This window comes from Podarcis gaigeae (genome assembly GCF_964106915.1).
Source record: "Podarcis gaigeae genome assembly, chromosome: 15".
In the NCBI taxonomy this organism is placed as follows: Eukaryota; Metazoa; Chordata; class Lepidosauria; order Squamata; family Lacertidae; genus Podarcis; species Podarcis gaigeae.
Window position 1 is genome coordinate 19,132,131 of NC_139692.1, and position 19,187 is coordinate 19,151,317.

At 42.8% G+C, this 19,187-nt stretch overlaps 1 long non-coding RNA gene across 1 annotated transcript; it reads left to right on the forward strand.

Annotated features, from left to right (window-relative positions):
• The first annotated feature begins 6,171 nt into the window (after positions 1-6,171).
• LOC310832420 lies at positions 6,172-16,831 on the forward strand. The gene is made up of 3 exons (XR_014558285.1): positions 6,172-6,364; positions 13,632-13,703; positions 16,483-16,831. It is a non-coding gene; the product is annotated as an uncharacterized lncRNA (long non-coding RNA).
• The last annotated feature ends 2,356 nt before the right edge of the window (positions 16,832-19,187 follow it).

The window sequence follows — 19,187 nt, forward strand, 5'->3', positions numbered from 1 at the left end:
AGTTGTACTCTGGAGAAGGGAAGATACAGGCTAGATGTTGTAAGGGACTGGAAAGGAATTAGGGGAATAGGCAGATGATGGATTGACCTCCCAGTAAATGAAGGAGTCATCTGCTAAGGTTGCTAACATGATTGATGCATATCCCTCCAAGGGAACCTAAGTGTGTGTGTGTGTGTGTGTGTGTGTGTGTATTATTGCTTTCCCGAATTTTAGCAATCATATTACATCATAATGTAAAATCATATCTTTCTGCTCTGCTGAGCTGTCAACTTCCCTCCCTCCCTCTTCTGATTTCCTTAAATCTCCATTTTATTTCTGCACATTTATATCGTCCTCAACCTATATCTCGCTTTACTTATTGTACACTTTAATCACAAATAGAACGTTCCTTAATTTTAAACATTGTGAGTCTTATCTCAGTCCTCCTAGTGACTTTATATGTAGACAGTGATTCCCCAGATATGTTATAAACTTACTCCATTCTCTTTGGAACACTTGGTCAGCTTGGTTCTGGATTGTCCTGGTCAGCTTTGCCATTTCCGCATACTCCATCATCTTCATCTGCCATTCTTCAATAGTCGTCAACTCCTGCTGTTTCCATTTTTGGGCTAATAAAATTCTGGCTGTGGTCATCGCATGCATAAACAGTTTATGGTCTATTCTTGGTATTTCCACTCCTACCATTCCCAACAGAAACGCTTCTGGTTTCTTTGGGAAGTATATCTAAACATTTTTTAAAACATTCATTATAAATACTGTCCCAAATACCTTTCACTTTATCACACATCCACCACATGTGGTAGAAATCCCCTTCTTTGACATTACATTTCCAATAACTTTTATTTCTTATTCTGTACATTTTTGCTAATTTAGCTGCAGTCAAATACCATCTATACATCATTTTCAACATTTTTTCTTTTAGTGTCATTCATGCAGTGAATTTCATACCACCATTCCATAGCCTAGAGACCATGTATCAAATTGAATATTATGCCCGATGTCTATTGCCCATTTTATCATTACTTCTTTGATTTCCTCATCTTTTGTATGCCATTCTAAAAGTACATCATACATTTTTGATAAGGTTTTTGTTTTGCTTTCTAACAATTCGGTTTCCAGCTTCATTCTATAAGTCTCAAAGCCATTCTTGGCTTTATCTTTATTAAATATATCATTTATCTGGTGGTACTGAAGCCATCCTATTAACCTTTCACAGATTTGATCATATGGTTTCAAATTTAACCCCTTGTCACTTTCTGTTAGGAACTCTCTATATGTAGGCCAATCAGTTTTCATATTTAACCTTTTTACTGATATTGCTTCTGCTGGTGAAATCCACCATGGTGTTTTGTGCTCTAGCAAATCCTTATATCTAGACCATATCTCGTATAATGGCTTTCTTATAGCATGATTCAAGAAACTTCTATCTACTTTGACTTTATTGTACCACAAATATGCATGCCACCCAAACCTGTTTCCATAACCTTCCAAATCCAATATAGCTGTGTTTTCTAGTTTCATCCAATCTCTTAGCCAGGTCAGAGAGGACGCCTCACGATATATCTTTAAATCTGGCAACGAGAATCCTCCTCTTTCTTTCTTATCTGTAAGAAGTTTATACTTTATTCTAGGTTTCTTCTCTTGCCAGATAAATCTTGACAATACTTTCTGCCATTCTTTGAATTGTCCTCTCCCACTGATGACTGGAATTGTCTGAAACAAGAATAGCATTTTGGGTAAAGGAACGTAAGAGTATACTGATCACACACTCAGGGCCCCTCCAGACAATCTCTTCAGTCTGATACAATAATGAGCTCTCATCTTGAATTCCTCCTGATCTGTTTGCAGGATGTTTTTTTTCTACATTTCCTCATTTGTTCATTCCACACTTTCCAATGCTTTCCATCATTGCTTTCCAAACTGCAAAAAAACAGCTTTTATATTAAAAAGTAGATTATTATTTTTTTGCAAAAAGGCATCAGAGCTCCTTAACCCATTTTAATTGCAGTGTTTGAGTCCCTCCTGCAAAACAGTGACAGTCTAGGTGCACCCTTTATCAGCTTTCTATAGAATAATGCAAATAACAGATAGGTTGCCATCTGGTTTTCAACTCCCAAAGTAGTTCCCCCGATCTTCCCTGCTCATCCCATTTCTCATAAAGAAGATTAGACAGTTGACTAAACAGGCAAACAGAAGCAGATGAGCAAGGCTGGGTGCTCGGGAGTTCTGGCTTTCTTAAGAAAATGAATTTATTGGCAAAATGTCATTCCCAATCAGGTCCTTCTTGGCTAATGGAGAGTGCTCATCCCATCTCTGGGCAGACTTATATAATTACTGTACACAAAGGAAGGGTGTATGGGGGAGAAGAGTAGTTGCATGCCCTCCGAATGCTTTCTGAAGAAGTTTTCAGTTAACTCTTCCTTATTCAGAGTGAAACAAGGCTGCAAAGATGGAACTTTGTGGCAATGAACTCAGCCCAGGTCAGATGGAGTGAAAGATGTATGGGAAGAAGGAGCCATGGGCTTGTGCATGCTGTCTCAGCTGCCGGCCTCTCGTTGAAAGTCTTCTCCAGAGTCAATGTTCAGTTTTCCATGCCACTCTAAAGACCTCAGGGTCTGACACCATCAGTGTCAGGCAGCACAGGATCCAACCCCCCTGGTAGGTTGACAGGAAAGGATGAGACAAGGAAAAGTCCTTACCATCTGCTTTTATTCAATATTCACAGAGAGAGTCTTGGGAATGCAGTCTCTTCGAAGAATGGCATTTCCCTGAGTGACTCTCCAACCCCTTTTCCTCCCACTTCCTCATTCTTCATCTCTTCTATGGGTGGCACTGAAGGCCCTCTGCCTTTGAACCCTTTGCTCTACTGCTTTCAAGGCTCGGTGGGTTCTGGGAGAGGGGTGATCTGGTATGCTTTCTGAAGTCACTGTGTCCACCAGCTGTTGCTCTCCTGGTGCTTCCTCTTCCTCTTCCTCCTCCTCCTCTCCCATTATTTTCCAGCTTTCCCCCTCATCTGCCTCTGAGCTGTGACCTTCCTCAAACCCCTGTTGTAATTCTGAACTGTCTTCTTCTTTTCTGGAAGGGAGAGACTGGGCAGGCGGTCTCCACCATTCCTCCTTTGCCCAGTCCCTTACAATCCACTGCACCCAGAAGTTCCAGCACAATAGGAAGTCATTCTGCCAACACCTCTCTGGTCCAAGCTTGCACTGAAGCTTGCTCTAAAGATTCCAGCCCAGAAGCTCTAACAGCACTACTGTCTCTCATGCACTGTGGAGATGTATGGGTGCTGAAATAGCCACGGCACCTTGTACCAGAGGTGTTTCTTCCACTGCAAAGCAGAGCTAACCACTCAGACTGAAGACTTGTCCACACTCAACTTCTCTCTGCTCCATGTCAAAGTGGTGTTTTGGGGTTTGTTTGTTTGTTTTTGCCTGCTCTTTAACATTTAATCACAGCAAGCATCAGGTTTCTTCCAGATTGCTGTTTGTTCCAACTGAACTTTAATGAGCATTTTTTTCATGGGGAAAGCTCTGGAGCCAAGCACCAAAAAGGCGCTTAGGCATGGTGCTTTAAAGAAAAGGCTGTGAAAGGCGAAAGATTTATACGATCTGAAGAGAAACCAGAGTATTCTGTGTTGAGGAGTGGGAAAGGTTGTGGACCACTGGGTTGAACTTCACTGCATGTAATGCCCTGAAGGAAAATGTAATGAAAATGATATATAGATGGTACATGACCCCAGTTAAACTTGCCAAGATATACCATTTGTCTGATAATAAATGTTGGAAATGTAAAGAAAATGAAGGAACATTCTTTCACCTCTGGTGGACTTGCCCTAGGGTGAAGGCCTTCTGGGAAATGATATATAATGAGCTGAAAAAGGTATTTAAGTATACCTTCACCAAGAAACCAGAGGCCTTCCTTCTGGGTATTGTCGGGCAGAAGGTGTTAAAAAAGGATCGAACATTTTTTATGTATGCAGCAATGGCAGCAAGGATACTCATCGCTAAGAACTGGAAAACTCAAGATCTACCCACACTGGAAGAGTGGCAGATGCAACTGATGGACTACATGGAACTGGCCGAGATGACTGGCAGAATCCGAGACCTGGGAGAGGAGAGGGTTGAAGAAGACTGGAAGAAATTTAAGATTTATTTAAAAAAACATTGTAATTTGGTTGAATGTTAAGAAAGGATGCTAGATCATAAATAATTGTGCACCACTAAACTAGATGGAATTAAGATGACAAGTAAGTTGAGGAAAAATTATAAACCTATTGGAGAATTAATAGACTATATTTAAATGAATGGGACACAAGATTCTAAACAAGATGATAAATTGCGGGCAAGAATTGACAATGATGCAAGTGGGAGCGGGAGATGTGAGGGAGTCCAAAGAAGTCAAGAAAGTATGTTATGATATATGTTACACTGTTCTTTATCTTTGCATTTATGTTTAAAAATCTTAATAAAATATATATTTAAAAAAAAATAAAGAAAAGGCTGTGCCTGGAAAGAGTGAACAAAAGGTAAACGTAGATAAGCCCTGAGCTAGGGTAATTTGTTGCTGAAGCAGCATCCCAAACTTGCTCCAAGTTGAGCACCACATGGAGCTGTCCATCCCAAATACCTTCCCTCATCCCTCCATCTATTGCATCCATCACCTGGACCAGAATGGTCACTGGCTTTGATGATGCTCTGCCAGGGATCCAGAATGGATTTTTCATATTTCCTTAGGACAGAGACAGATCCGTATCCCCTGGGCAGTGAGATGATCTTCAACACTCTCAGAAAAACAGCTCTCAAGGTTCCTTGTCAAATCATCACTAAGAGTTCCTTCAAGTACAATTTCTGAATTTATTTTTTTGAAGACGTTCCGAATGGTGAACTCTTCTAACCCATCTTAGGTCACTTCACCATTGTTTATTGAGCAAACACTAATAGGGTGTTAAGAGTATCTGAGTCGATCACATGGATGGAATAATGTTGGTGGTCTCTGGAGTATATCAGGCACAGAATCTTGGTGACCTTTGTGGAGGATGAAGCACTCACCATCCCTGAGTTCCTACTATTTCATCCTGGGGAGTGCCTTGGTATGTACATTTTTCACACGTTCGTGACAGCTCCCTTGTGAAAATGGATGTGGAAATGGTGACATAAAATGGCATCCTGTGAAGTGTCAACTGGGTGACAATGGCAGAAGAAGGGAAGTGAATGAGGGTGAGAGCAGGCCAAGGATAGAATTTGGACCCTGTCCTTGAAGAGAGTATCCTGGAAAAAATACAAATTGTATCAGGCTTGCTAAACAGATTAGGAGCAACCAACCATTCCAAAGCAACTTCTCTTGACTTGAATTCATTTGCAGGAAACTTAAACTTATCTTAATTCTCATATTTCAACATTTTCAGAATATGGATTTAGGAGGTTTGAGGATGTGCACATAATTGCATTTGCAGTACTTAAGCATGTATTAATTAACTGCAGTATCATTTTCATAGATTATGGGGGGAGCTTTGAATTGCCTTTTGTGGGGAATGTTAAGCAATAATGGGTTTGTAGCTGGGAAATTAATAGCTAACTAAACTGTCCTTTTGATAGCATTCTTCTGATGGGAAAAGTTAAGCTTGCCATGCTCATATAAAAAAATATGCAATTTATTATTGATTTACTAGCAAAAGGTCACCAAACTTGAGGACACATTGGGGGGGGGGGAGATCTTTATATTGTTTCAACATTCCCCATCCCTACAACAAATCTCCCTGCCCCCGCCTTAACAGGCATTCTACAAAGAGGCATATTATTGCAAAAGGCAGAAAGGGAAAATCCCAAGCACATGTAAGAGTTCCAAGTTTATGCTTTTCCCTCTGCCTAGTAAGCCGTTCCAAAAAGATCTGATTGAAAAAGGCAGTGATGCCAACAGGCAGACAATTTTGTCATTTTCGAACCCTGCCTAGCAACAGAGCAAAGTTGCTTTAACACCATAGATATGCTTTGTGTGTATGGAATGTAACTTTATTCATGGATTTATATACTAAGATGAGAGGGGAAAGAGTTTCAGAAGCTGCTCGCCCATGGCATTATGATAGAGCATGGGTCCCATGGCATTATGATGTCAGGTGACTGACAAATTGGTGGCCCCGCCTACTTGTCAGTGTTGGCCTGTGGGGAAGAGGCAGATAAAGCTCTGGTCCACTGAGCCAAGGAAGGTTCACTCCCTCTGACATAGGAAATGGTGTAAATCAGCATCAAATGACAGTACATCACCACCACCAGGAGCACCAGACAGGGTGCCATTGCTCCAATGCAAGACCTCTCAATCTCTCTACCTCAGGTTTCCTCAGGGAGAAGATCAATCATGTGTAGAAGAGGTATTTATTTATTTGACATATTTATATAATGGCTACTAACTGAAGTACAGTGGTACCTTGGTTCTCAAAATTAATCTCTTCCAGAAGTCCTTTCCAAAATCAAAGCATTCCAAAACCAAGGCGCGCTTTCCCATAGAAAATAATGCAAAATGGGTTAATCTGTTCCAGACTTTTAAAAACAACCCCTAAAACAGCTATTTAACATAAATTTTATTATCTAACGAGACCACTGATCCATAAAATGAAAGCAATAATCAATGTACTGCAGTCACACAATCAATCAATCAATCAATCAATCAGTAGCTGAACTAGGTTTCACACACTCACAAAAACAAAACAAAAAAGCTGCAAAAACAAAAATGCAAAACCAGACAGACCTCAGCATGTCACTCAAAATGGAAGTGTGGCACTCAGATTGGAAGTGTAACACTCAGAAATGATACAGTGGATTGTAAGGAACAGCAGTATGCAATAAGAGGGTAACAAACCAGAAATGGAAGCTGAGGGAAGCCCGGGAGGGAAGGGGTGAAGATGTGTAATATGTATGTTAGTGATAGGAGATGTTTGTAATGACAGAAAAGAAAGTTAATAAAAAACGGAGCATGTTTGGCTTCCAAAAAAAGTTCGCAAACTGCAACACTTACTTCCGGGTTTGCAGTGTTTGGGTTCCAAGTTGTTTGAGTACCAAGGCATTTGAGAACCAAGGTGCCACTGTACTTGAAGCAACTTACAGTATTTTAAATTCTCTCCCCCCCCCCCAATAAAATCATAGTGGGGGTGGTGAGCCAACAGGCTTGGTCAGCAGCACCTTGAATGAACTGTGTGTGCATCCTTGAACTCTTTCCCATAATGCTTTGCAGCCTGCCAGGCTTCTGTGGTAAAGACACAAGAGGGGCTCTCAACAGGCAACCCAATGCTTCTCAAGAGGAGATAGATTGGCAGCTGGCAACTTCATCACTGAAATGCACGTGGGTGCCATTGTGGAGACAGGGAGCACAGTGCAAGATCTGGGCTTTCCTCCACCCAGAATAGAGTGCTGGATCAGAGCCCTGTTTCTTTTTGTGCTTTCCTGGGATCTGCTACAAAGGTGTTATCATGCAGAACCACACTAGAGCTCCAGACAATTCAGAGGATGAAGTATTTGCATACTTAATGGGGTCTACGGTTGGGAGGAGGATTGCTCCAGGAAAATGTGACCCATCCAACGACACCCGAATCATCCTTCCCTCAATGCTCATGGCAAGGAATAGGTTTTCGTGATGAAGTGAAGCTGGCCAAGAGATAGACTTTTAAAGCCTCATTGAGCCTAATGTGCTGCAGCAGTCTCCTAATTAAAAACCATTTGTGCCACTCTTTGGGACATCAGTTATCACCATTTTAGTGGAGGAACATTAACTAGCTTTTAAAGGAGCTGGTGCAACTTTGTTGCTTGAAGGGCTTCTGGGACTTTCTGCATCCTCCGGAGAGAGAGAGAGAGAGAGAGAGAGAGAGAGAGAGAGTCTGATCTCAGCAAACATCTCTTCACAACATCCCATGCACTGAGTGGGGAAGTGCTGGAGAGTTCTCTGCATAGGTAACAGGACTTACCAACTCTCAACTCCTGAGCCATATAACACATCATTGGAAGAGGTAGAGAGCACTCCTTTAGACTTTAATATATGCTGAGACCAGAAGTTGTTTACTCTTCCTAGTTGGGTTTCTGGGGCAGCCACTAAGATTTGCCTATTTGTTCCATTTCAGGCTTGAATCCTGCTGACTCCAGGAGTTTGGATCCCTTGTCACAGATTTGTGCTTCCTCAGGCAAAGGGACCCTATGTTGGTTACCCCTGGGGAGTCCCTAAAGATGGTCCAGAAGCCACCATCAGAAGGTAGAGAAGTGCTTTATCTTCTGAGTAGCTCCCCCCACCTTTCCTGTGAACTCCCCCTGCCAAGTGTGTGTGCTTCTGTGCAATGGAAAAAAGGGCTTCATTTATATAGCATCTTCTGGGAATTTCACTCTTTGAGACATGTGTTTCCATTAAATGCTTCTTATCTGCTCAACAGCATGTGTTTCAATTGCTGCAAGTCAAAACCCGTCAGTTTCCCTGACAAGCTGATGGTGTGCCATCCATCTTGGGAAATGAGAACAATTTGATCAACTTCCTGCTTATCCCTCTTTCTCTCTCTCGCCTGGGGCTTCTGCCAAGATGCTGTTGCTGACTCATTTGGGGATTTCAAGCATCCCTTAGGAAACTTCTGAGCAGAAAACTTTAGCTGTGCTCGGTTGTTCCCTTCTGGGGGAGAAAGGCAGCTGCAGATGCTGCCTCTGTGGTCCTCTGAAAATGGGCAAAAGGAGAATAGAAATTGCCATTGAGCCTCGTGCACTCCTGCACAGTGCTGGAAAAGTGTATAATAATAATAATAATAATAATAATAATAATAATAATAATAATAATAATGTATTATTTGTACCCCGCCCATCTGGCTGGGTTTCCCCAGCCACTCTGGGCGGCTTCCATAGAAACCAAAAAACACTAAAATATCACACATTAAAAACTTCCCTGAACAGGGCTGCCTTAAGATGTCTTCTGAATGTCAGGTAGTTGTTTATTGTTTTGACATCTGATGGGAGGGCGTTCCACAGGGTGGGTGCCACTTCCGAAAAGACCCTCTGCCTGGTTCCCTGTAGCTTTGCTTCTCGCAATGAGGGAACCGCCAGAAGGCCCTCGGCGCTGGACCTCAGCGTCCGGGCAGAACGCTCTTCAATATCATTCAGACACGAGTGTTTAATTTCTGGCCCTTTCCAAGATGTACTCTTATGCCTGATTGTTAATTTCTGCATCAAATTTGTAGAGTTTGCAATGTTATATTTTTAAAAGAACAGGAATTGACACTCAATATTAATTGATTGATTGAATTTATATACCGCCCTATACCCGGGGGTCTCAGGGCAGTTCACAGAATAAAATCAAGATATAAAACCACAATATACCTAATAAAAATAAAAACAACTCAATAGCCCCCCCCCAAAAAAACACACACACATGTTTTAAAAGGGCATAGAATATAAATCAGTTCAACCAAAGGCTTGGTTTGCCTAGCTCCTGAAGGTGTACAATGAAGGCGCCAGGCAAACCTCCCTGGGGAGAGCATTCCATAGATGGGGAGCCACTGCAGAGAAGGCCCATTCTTGTGTTGCCACCCTCTGGACCTCTCAAGGAGGGGGCGCACAAAGGAGGGCCTCAGAAGATGATCTCAGGGTCTGGGTAGGCTAATATGGAAAGAGGCATATGGAAAGAGGCTCGGGTATTGTGGTCCTGAGCCATTTAAGACTTTATATGTCAAAACCGTTTACTTCCCCTCTGTCCTTAATATCACATGATATGGGTGTTGTGTGTGTGTGTGTGTTGATATCTGACCCGAAGCATTTGCTCTCGGAACCAGCCTTTGATGCACCCACTACCTCAGACGCCCCAGCATTAGGAGAACTGGTGGTTCCAGTGCCTTTATGGCCTGAAGAGGGTACATGACTGTCTTCAGACTCCAGTGGCTCCAGCTTTGGGGTCCATAGTAGAACCATGGCCTCCACTGCACCACCAGAGTCCAAGGCTCATAAATGAGGTTGGGCCCCTTTGAAAACAACAACAACAACAACAACAACAACAACAACAACAACAAATCAAACATTAAATGCTTCCCTAAACAGGGCTACCTTCAGATGTTTTCTAAAAGTCAAGTAGTTGTTTATTTCTTTGACATCTGATGGGAGGGCATTCCACAGGGCTGGCGCCACTACCGAGAAGGCCCTCTCCCTGGTTCCCTGTAACCTCACTTCTCGCAGCGAGGGAACCACCAGAAGGCCCTCGGAGCTGGACCTCAGTGTGGAGATGCTCCTTCAGGTATACTGGGCCGAGGCCGTTTAGGGCCTTAAAGGTCAGCAGCAACACTTTGAATTGTGCTCGGAAACATATTTGGAGTCAATAAATTAAAAAAACCTCTCATCAGGGCTGGGGCTATCTGTTCAAAAGAAGCTGCAGTTCCATTCAAGACTCTGTCTGTGTTTGTTCTACTTGGAACTGTCCAGGGTGCTACTCACATTGCTTGTTTGCCTTTGGGACGTGGAGCTTGCTTTTCTGGACTTAGCTTATGATTTCCATGACCTTCCCTTGCTGGGACTTGAACTTTGCTTAACCTGAGACCACTGCTTGGAAGAGAGAAGATGCTCATAGGTCTTCCTTAGCTTTGCCAAGGTGTGCAAAACTGGGGGCAGGTGGGCAGTGAGAACTGTAGAAACAGTGATGTAAGGTAAAGGTAAAGGACCCCTCAATGGTTAAGTCCAGTCAAAGGCAACTATGGGGCTGCAGTGCTCATCTCACTTTCAGGCTGAGGGAGCCAATGTTTGTCCACAGACAACTTTCTGGGTCATGTGGCCAGCATGACTAAACTGTTTCTGGTGCAACAGAACACTGTGACGGAAGCCAGGGTGCAAGGAAATGGTATTTACCTTCCCACCACAGTGGTACCTATTTATGTACTTGCACTGGTGTGCTTTCGAACTGGTAGGTTGGCAGGGGCTGGGACAGAGCAATGGGAGCTCACTCTGTCACAGGGATTCGAACTGCTGACCTTCCGATCAGCAAGCCTAGGAGGCTCAGTGGTTTAGACCACAGCACCACCCACAGTGAGAACTGTAGAAGCAGGAATGTATACCCACCTGGAACTACAGGGAATTCGACACAGACTTGTGAAGGAGGACATGTTTTTGTAAACAAATACACTAAAAGTAGATAATTACGCTCAGAATTGGAAAACATAGATCTTACCAACAAAGAAAGCGTGGCTGATTAAATTGATGGAGTACACTGAAATGGATAAGCTAACAGGGCAGATAAGAGATCAAATGAAACAAACATTTAGAAATGATTGGAAAATATTTAAACAGTATCTGAAAGACCATTATGGAGAAGTAATTTTTTTTTGACTAGTTTAGAATAAACCTTGTAAGGAGATAAATTAAATATAGTGGAAAAGTAGGTTACCAAATATATAGACGGGCATTCAACTAAGTAAAATAGAGGACCCAAGTAAGAAGGGGAGGGACATCAAGTGTAAATGGGAGTTCAAATGAATTAAATGATTAAGAGTATATTTTTTCTTTATTATATTTCACAATCACATGTTTAATGACAAGAAAAATTGTAATGCTACAATGCGATTTTATGAATGTTTGTAAAAGAAATCAGTAAAGATGAATTGCAAAAAACCAAAACAAAAAAGCAGATAATTAAGAATTGCAAGTATGAAAGCATGTTGCAATTAAAACAGATGCAAATCCGTGCCTGCTTGCCCTGCTTGCATTTGCTAAAAGCTGTGGGGACGTTAAGGATAGTAGGAGAGGATATATTGATTAAATATTATCCTTCCTTCACTCACGCTAGTGAGTCATGTAGCAGAGCAGTTCCTCCTCAATACAGCAGGAAGCTAGTTTGCAGAATCGTTTAATCTCTTTAGTTAAGATTATTCCTGGTATCCCCTTTGATCCCTCTTAAAAGAATCAAGACATAAGAGTCTTTCCTTAAAAGTTACAAGACGTTTGCTCACATTCAGTTCACAGAATGATCCCTGAAGGCAGGCTTTAGCTTGTAGTTTCAGAACATAGTGTGAGTTCATCCCTTATGGGGATTGAGCCCATGTGCTGCTGGCTGAGAGCCAGCAGACAGCAAAATACATTAAGACAACAGCAACAAGAAAACAAAATGGCTGCAGGAAAGCAGCATGGCATCAAGAGAGAGAGAAAGATGGCTGCGTGACTCGGCTCTTTTATGGAGTCAGCCAGGGTCACACCCATCTCCCTGGTCACATGCAGGGGGAAGACGCTCCAGACCAGTGGAACAGGAAGTTATACTGATTGGAGTAACATCCCCCTTCTTGTGCCCACCCTAGGGATAAAAGGAATGTTGTATTTGACTGCTCCAGTGGATTACATCCCACAAGAACATTGTACTAGTGGATCTCTGAGTGGCTTGCAGCAGATCAACACAAGCTCCCAATTGTTTAACAGCAACATCGTGGTAACCATTTGTGTGTTTTTGATGTATGGAAGGACTGTGAGATATGTCCAGTTCTGGTGCTCAAAAATGATTTATTGGATAAGAATTATTTAATTCTAAGCATGACTTTTTCGTGGATTACAGCCCACAAAAGCTAGAAGCCCTGAATAAATAGAACACAGCTTTGAGGGATAGAGGCAAGGCAAGAGTTCCAGTTCAAGGCAGCACCTCAGACAGCTTCAAATGGCACTCAGGCTGGCGACTGACACAAGTAGGCTTGGATGTTGTTTCAGCAGCAGACAGCACTAAACTTAAATAAGGCAGCCATGCTTAAATAAAGCAGCCACTCAGGCTGGGAAGTGTCTCTTGTAGTTAAACGAACCTTGGCTGATTTAGCAAATGTTGGTTCCTGTGCTGTTTAGGAGACTGCGGTTCATTGGTGGTTTCTGGACTAGAGGCCCCAGATGACAGCACAGGCCATGGAGGTGATGAGTTGCTCATGTGGTCAAACTTCTGGAGAAGTAGGGTCATCCAGGCTTGGCACTGAGGTTCCCCACCACTACCATAGAGATTTGTTAAGTGAGAAAGATAAAATATTAAGGGACTACTCACATGGCTAGAGAGGCACTGTGTTGTAGTTCTAACTAGCAACTTAAAGAACTTCTAAGAGAAATATATGACATGCTGTTAATTCCTGCCCCCCCAGTTTCTATTCTTATTTCAATCAGAATGAGTTTTAGGATTATAAAGAAAAATAACTGCTAATATAAAATCTTTATATTAGCATCTAATGTAAAATAATCTTCTTTGAAAGTCTATTACAGATGATACTTGAATAAGATTTATCATTGTAATTTGGTCTTATTGGTAATATGGTACATTTAAACTCTGGTTTTAACTATTGCTGGTGGTGGGGCTCAGGCATTAATAATGTCTGTATACAATATCCCTCTGGAGCCTTTGCATTTATTGCTGGGATGTGGGAGAGCTAAAGAAGATGTCAAATGGATTTTAAATATAATAACACTAAGAGGGAAGATTGAAGGATGATGGGAAAACACCAGACGGTCCAACAAAAATAGAAATCTAATGGAAACTTTGGCTAGGGCCAGATTTAACAAAACTAACTAATTTTAATTGGGAATAGTTTTGAATGCAAACGGGCAGGTATTTCTTCATTTTGGAAACTAATATCGAGCTGACAAATTTTGCTCCATCCTTTCTTTGCTTCGCCACAGGTACCTTTAATTATTTGCGATCATACTGATTATGAACTGCCATTTCTCCAAGGGATGTTTTCTCTACCAAATGTAACTTTATCATGATTAATTATAGGTAAAGAGAGGGAGTTAAAGAGGAGGAGGGAGTACTGAGTGAGAAGGCCGAGGAACTAAACTTACAGCATCTAAGGACAAGGCATTTTTCATGTTGTTGATTTATGCACCTTCACAAAAACATTTACTTAAGGCAGAACCGAGAATGGTTAGCTATAGGCTGGTTCACACATTAACTGAATATGGGTACAAGCTGACTCTACCCATGCACAACTGGTTCTGTGAAAGTGTATATACTGATGTGTACACAGACTGTGGAGAGGGAAGACTCCCCATAATCTTAAATTTAGTATATGTTCACATGTGGTGGGGGTGTAAATACGTACAATCATTTTGGCAAAGGGTGTTTAAGGAGATATCAGAAATCACGGGGTTAAAGCTGACCAAAAGTCCACAGGCAGCATTATTATCAATTTACAATGGGGTGGAAGGTTCACAGGCGATGAAGGACTTGCTCACAAATTTATTGACTGCTGCCTGAATTATAATAGCTAGGAATTGGAAGGGGCAAGCAAAACATAAAATGGAAGAATGGTATAAAGAGGTGTAGGATATAGCTATTAATGATAAATTAACATGTGTCATTAAGGTAAGACAGGGCATTTGCAGGAGAAATGATTTTGAGGAGATATGGAGGGTGTTTGTAGAATTTGTACTGTTAAAACGGAAAGGGGTCAAACCATCGCAAGAGGAGTTGAAATTTTGGGAGGTTGGATAGTTACAATGGAACGGTCTTGGTGGTGGGGTGCACATTTTTATTCTTATTTATTTATGATTATTACTATTTAAAAAAAAAGTTTAGTAAAGGGATAGAATTTAGCTGATTTGGAGAGCATGAAGGGAAGGTGATAGAAAGTATAATAAGCCACAAACTTTAAAAGATGGTGCTGAAAAGCACCAAGATCCCCCTTTCTCAAATCACCTGTAGTCTTACCTGAACTGTTCAGGAAGCCCACTGTAATTCCTCTGGGAATAGGTTTATGGCAAATTCCCAGCAAATTGTTTTACAGAAAAGTGGTTGTGGATTGTGGAAACCCCTCTATAGCTCCAGAGCTGCAAGTGAACTATTGTGGTATGAAATTGGGGGAACCTGTTAGACTCTTTACAGTCCTTCAAATCTTTGCAAGGCGGAGGAACTTGCAGAAGGCGAGAGTTCCATTTGATCAGGTTCAGTTAGTTGGAAAATTAAGAACAATTGTGGGTTACAACAGCTGTAGAAATTGTAGCTGGGTTAGGTGCGTTCAGGTTCCACTCATAAGTTTCGGGTGAGCAGCTTGTGCGTTAAGTATGCAAGGCAACAATTATACGTAGCTGCTTACATCAAGTCAGACCACCAGATCATTTAACTCAGTGTTGTCTGCACAGATCTGCAATGTCTCTCCAGGCTTTTTACACAGGAGACATTCAAGTATTGAACCTGGGTCCTTCTGCACCCAAGGCAGGTACTTTGCCCCTGAACTACAGCCCTGTGTCATAGTCCTGGGATGAGCTAACTACAGAGCAGGTAGAACATAAGATGAGTTCTGCTGGATTGCACCAAGGACCCTTGTGATTAGCCAGGCAGTCCTGAGCAGCTTAACAGAAGCAAGCTATGAACACAATGGGTCTCTGCTGTTGTTTGTCCCCAATGCAATTTGAGAAGCATCAATCAAATCTCTTATTATAAGGCCACAGACCCACGAAAACACAGCAAACAAAGAATAAAAGCATGAGCATTAAAATATATGTTTGGTTAAAATCCAATATAATACAAAGGATATAACACACATATTTAGAATATCACATGCTGCAAAAGGTAAAAATGAGATCATTATCTTGCAACACCTTTGAACAGAGAACATGGGCACTAGATTTGCTATTAGCTTGTTTGTATCAGCCAATAAATATTCCATGGGACAGTCCTGTGTCCTTCCAGGTTGTTTCCTCATAAGGGGACAAAACAATTTATTGTGTTCCTCTCTCTGAAGGTCACATTCAAAGAAGGCATGGCCCAACAGTTCAGCTACTTTGTCTCCACATGGACACAAACAACCCTTGTATGGGATACCTTTGAGTTAGGGGGCCAAAGGCTGATTTTGTCGGGCACTGTGAAACGCAGCATTTTCACCAGCAAACGTTGTAGGAATCCTTTTGCTGGTGTTTGGTGCCACTTGGGAGAGAATCAGACAATGTTGGGTTTTTGGTGAAACCATGACCCCACAGTTTAGGGCACCGAGGGCTCAGCTCATTTTGTGGAAAGGCAGTGAATCGCAGCATTTTCACCAGATGATGACGGGTTTTTGGTGAAACTGTGTGTCAGGGGCTGGGCAGAGGAGGAGGAATTGTGGAGATCATCTCCTCATCCTGACCCTTCCAGGAAGGAGGAGGAAGAAGAAGACAGTATAGATTTACAACAGTGATTTGCAGGAGGTCACAGCTCAGAGGCAGATGAGGGGGAAAGTGGGAAAATTATGGGAGAGGAGGAGCAGCAGCTGGCTGACACGTTGCCACTAGAAAGCATTCCAAACCCTCCATCTCCCAGAACCCGTCGAGCCTTAAAAGTAGGAGAGCAGAGAGTTCAAAGACAGAGGGCACTTAGCGGCACTCATAGAGGAGGTGATGATGATGACAAATGAGGAAGTGGAAGAGATGGGGAGGGTGGAGATTCACTCGGGACAACACCATTATCCAAGAGGCTGGGTTTTATAGCCTCTCTCTGTAAAGTTTGAAATAAAAAAGGACTAAGAAACTTCCCCTTGTCTTTATACTTTCCTAGGCAAACAGCTGGGAGCCACTGACAGCACCCTGACACCAGGCCTGCGTCCTGGCCAAGAAGTGGTGCCAGGATAGGTGCTGATTTCCTGCAGATTTCCCACAAGATCTTGATAGATCTCATCAAAGTCTTGCAAGATGGCTTGCGTCCTGGCCAGGCCTGCTTGAGGATATGAAGCAACAGACTGTTCATGTGAACAACTCCCAATCCTTACCTTGTCTGGAGTGAGGCATCACTTACTTTTATTCTTGGACTGCTCTTTTGTGCAAGCATGGTAGATCACAAAAGGCGTATGTGCACATGTAAACAAATACCCATGGACCTCAGCTTTCCTTCCTTGAAGCAACACACACACACAGTCTGATGTTTTGTGCAGATCTGGTAGATTGAGAAAATTGTATTATACATAAATAAAGGTGTGTGCTTGCAGGGAAACAGATAGGTGATTTCCTGCTGATTTCCTGCAAGATCTTGCGAGTTTTCATCAAAGTCTTGCAAGATGTCTAGGAGAGCAAAATATCTCTTGAGATTTGGGAGAGATCTTGCAAGCTCTTTCAGGGACCAATGCCTCCACTGCTTCTCCACAAGCGGCAGAGGTGGCACAGCTGGTGGTACAGCTGCAGTACCACTGGCAGGTGGCTCAGTGGTGGTGAGTGCCCCACTGGTGGTGGTAGTGTGGCAGAGAGCAGAGTGGCACTTCCTGTTTTGCCTTAAGTGGTGAAATAGGACCATCCCTGATCTCAGGATTCCAGAACTTACAGCTGTCAGTTCTAAGGGAAGGCAGGCAAGGACCCACAGCCCAGGTGGGGCTTGCTAGCTTGGAGAGGAGCTGGAGATGGCTCAGGCTAGGCTCACATGCCTCATCAAGCCCAGAAACCGTCATGACTGTGTCCCTATGACTCCCTGTCCCTATTTCCCAGGGACAGTCCCAGATTTACGGTCGCTGTCCCAATTTCTAATTTGATCCTGGAATGTCCTGCTTTTGCTTAGAATGTCCCTATTTTCATTGGAGAAAGGTTAGAAGGCATGGAGTTGTGCAACCCCCAAGCCAAGGAAATAAGTAAATATACAACCTTTAGAAGACATCTGAAGGCAGCTTTGTCTAGGGAAGTTGTTATATGTTTTATTATGTTTATTAAGAATCCTTCTGGGTTTATTAGGCAATGCAAACCAGCTAGGGTGCAAGAAAAGCTTTCAGCCTCAGGATGGAATAGTACACTCCCATATCTTCCTGTCCTGAAAGATGTCCTGGCCCCCAGGGTGAATTGCTGTCCCACTGCCATTTGATGGCAGAGCAGGATCAAAAGTCTGATGGCTGGACATACACACAAGTGCACACAGAAAGGGATATGGTTTCCACGGCAAAACACCTCTGCACCCAGAAACAGGAGTTGTACTTTCCTGTACTAGGATAGATTTTGTTGTTGTTGTTGATAGTACCTCATGAAAAATACTGGGTAGCTTTAAGTGAGGTTCCTGCAAAAATGAAACCAGGTATTTCCAAACAGAGGCACTGTTCTGAATCAAGATTGGAATTGGATTGGATTGAGAGAGAAACTGGACTGAGATTGGAAGCCCGATTCACATTATAGTCAAGACAAATGGCACTGGCGGTAAAATGCTTCACTTTGCAACACTTCTGTTCTGCTCCATGCTCCAGCCAGCTATGCCTTCAGGCAGGATATTCCATTGCATTTTGCTGCAGATTTCCATTCCCCCTTGCCCAGAGTCAGCATTTTGTAGCCACTAAAATCACCCCCCCACACACACACATTTAAAACATTCTTTTACCACTTTAACACTCATGGTTTTCCCCAAGAAATCATTTGTTGTTAGGAGATCCCTCCACAGAACTGCAATTCTCAGCACCCTTAACAAACTACATTTCCCAGGATTTATTTTAGGGAAGTGGGGTGGATGTGACCATGTTCAAGCCCCTTTGAGCATTTTTACAGTTCTTCCTCCCCCTATATCCCCCCCCAATTATTTATTGTACTTCAAATCTCACCTGGTTTAGCCAGCCAGTTGAAGCCATTTCTGAGGTGTGGCCACAGTCACAAGGTGACAGCTTCTAGGAGCCACAGGTCAGTGCAGGGTGGGGAACAAAGGTGAGCCAACTACCTCAGAAGGAGCATGACGTGTCCCACAGCAGAGGTATTATCCCTCCCCTAACACTCCATACACCCCAGTGAAGGCAGCATGCTTCTGAATACTAATTACTGGAAATTGCAGGAGGAGAGAGTATTGTTGTGCTCTGTTCCTGGCTGCAGGCTTCCCAGAGGCATGTGCTTGGTCACTATAAGAAAAACGATATTGGACTAGATGACTTCCTCTTGGCTGATCCAGCAGGCTCTTATGTCCTCTTGTACTTTGTGGGTGTTGCGTGGAAACAAATAAATGGAGACAATTACATTTTACTTGGGACGCAGGTGGTCTAATCTAAACCACTGAGCCTCTTGGGATTGCCGATCAGAAGGTTGGCGGTTCAAATCCCTGCGACAGGGTGAGCTCCCATTGCTCTGTCGCAGCTTCTGCCAATCTAGCAGCTCAAAAGCTCACCAGTGCAAGTACAGTGGTACCTTGGAGTACAGACGCTTCAGGTTACACGTTTTTGGGTTGGGCACCGTGCCAAACCCAGAAGTCCCGGAATGGGTTACTTCTGGGTTTTGGTGCTTGCGCGTGCACAGAAGTGATAAATTGCACTTTGT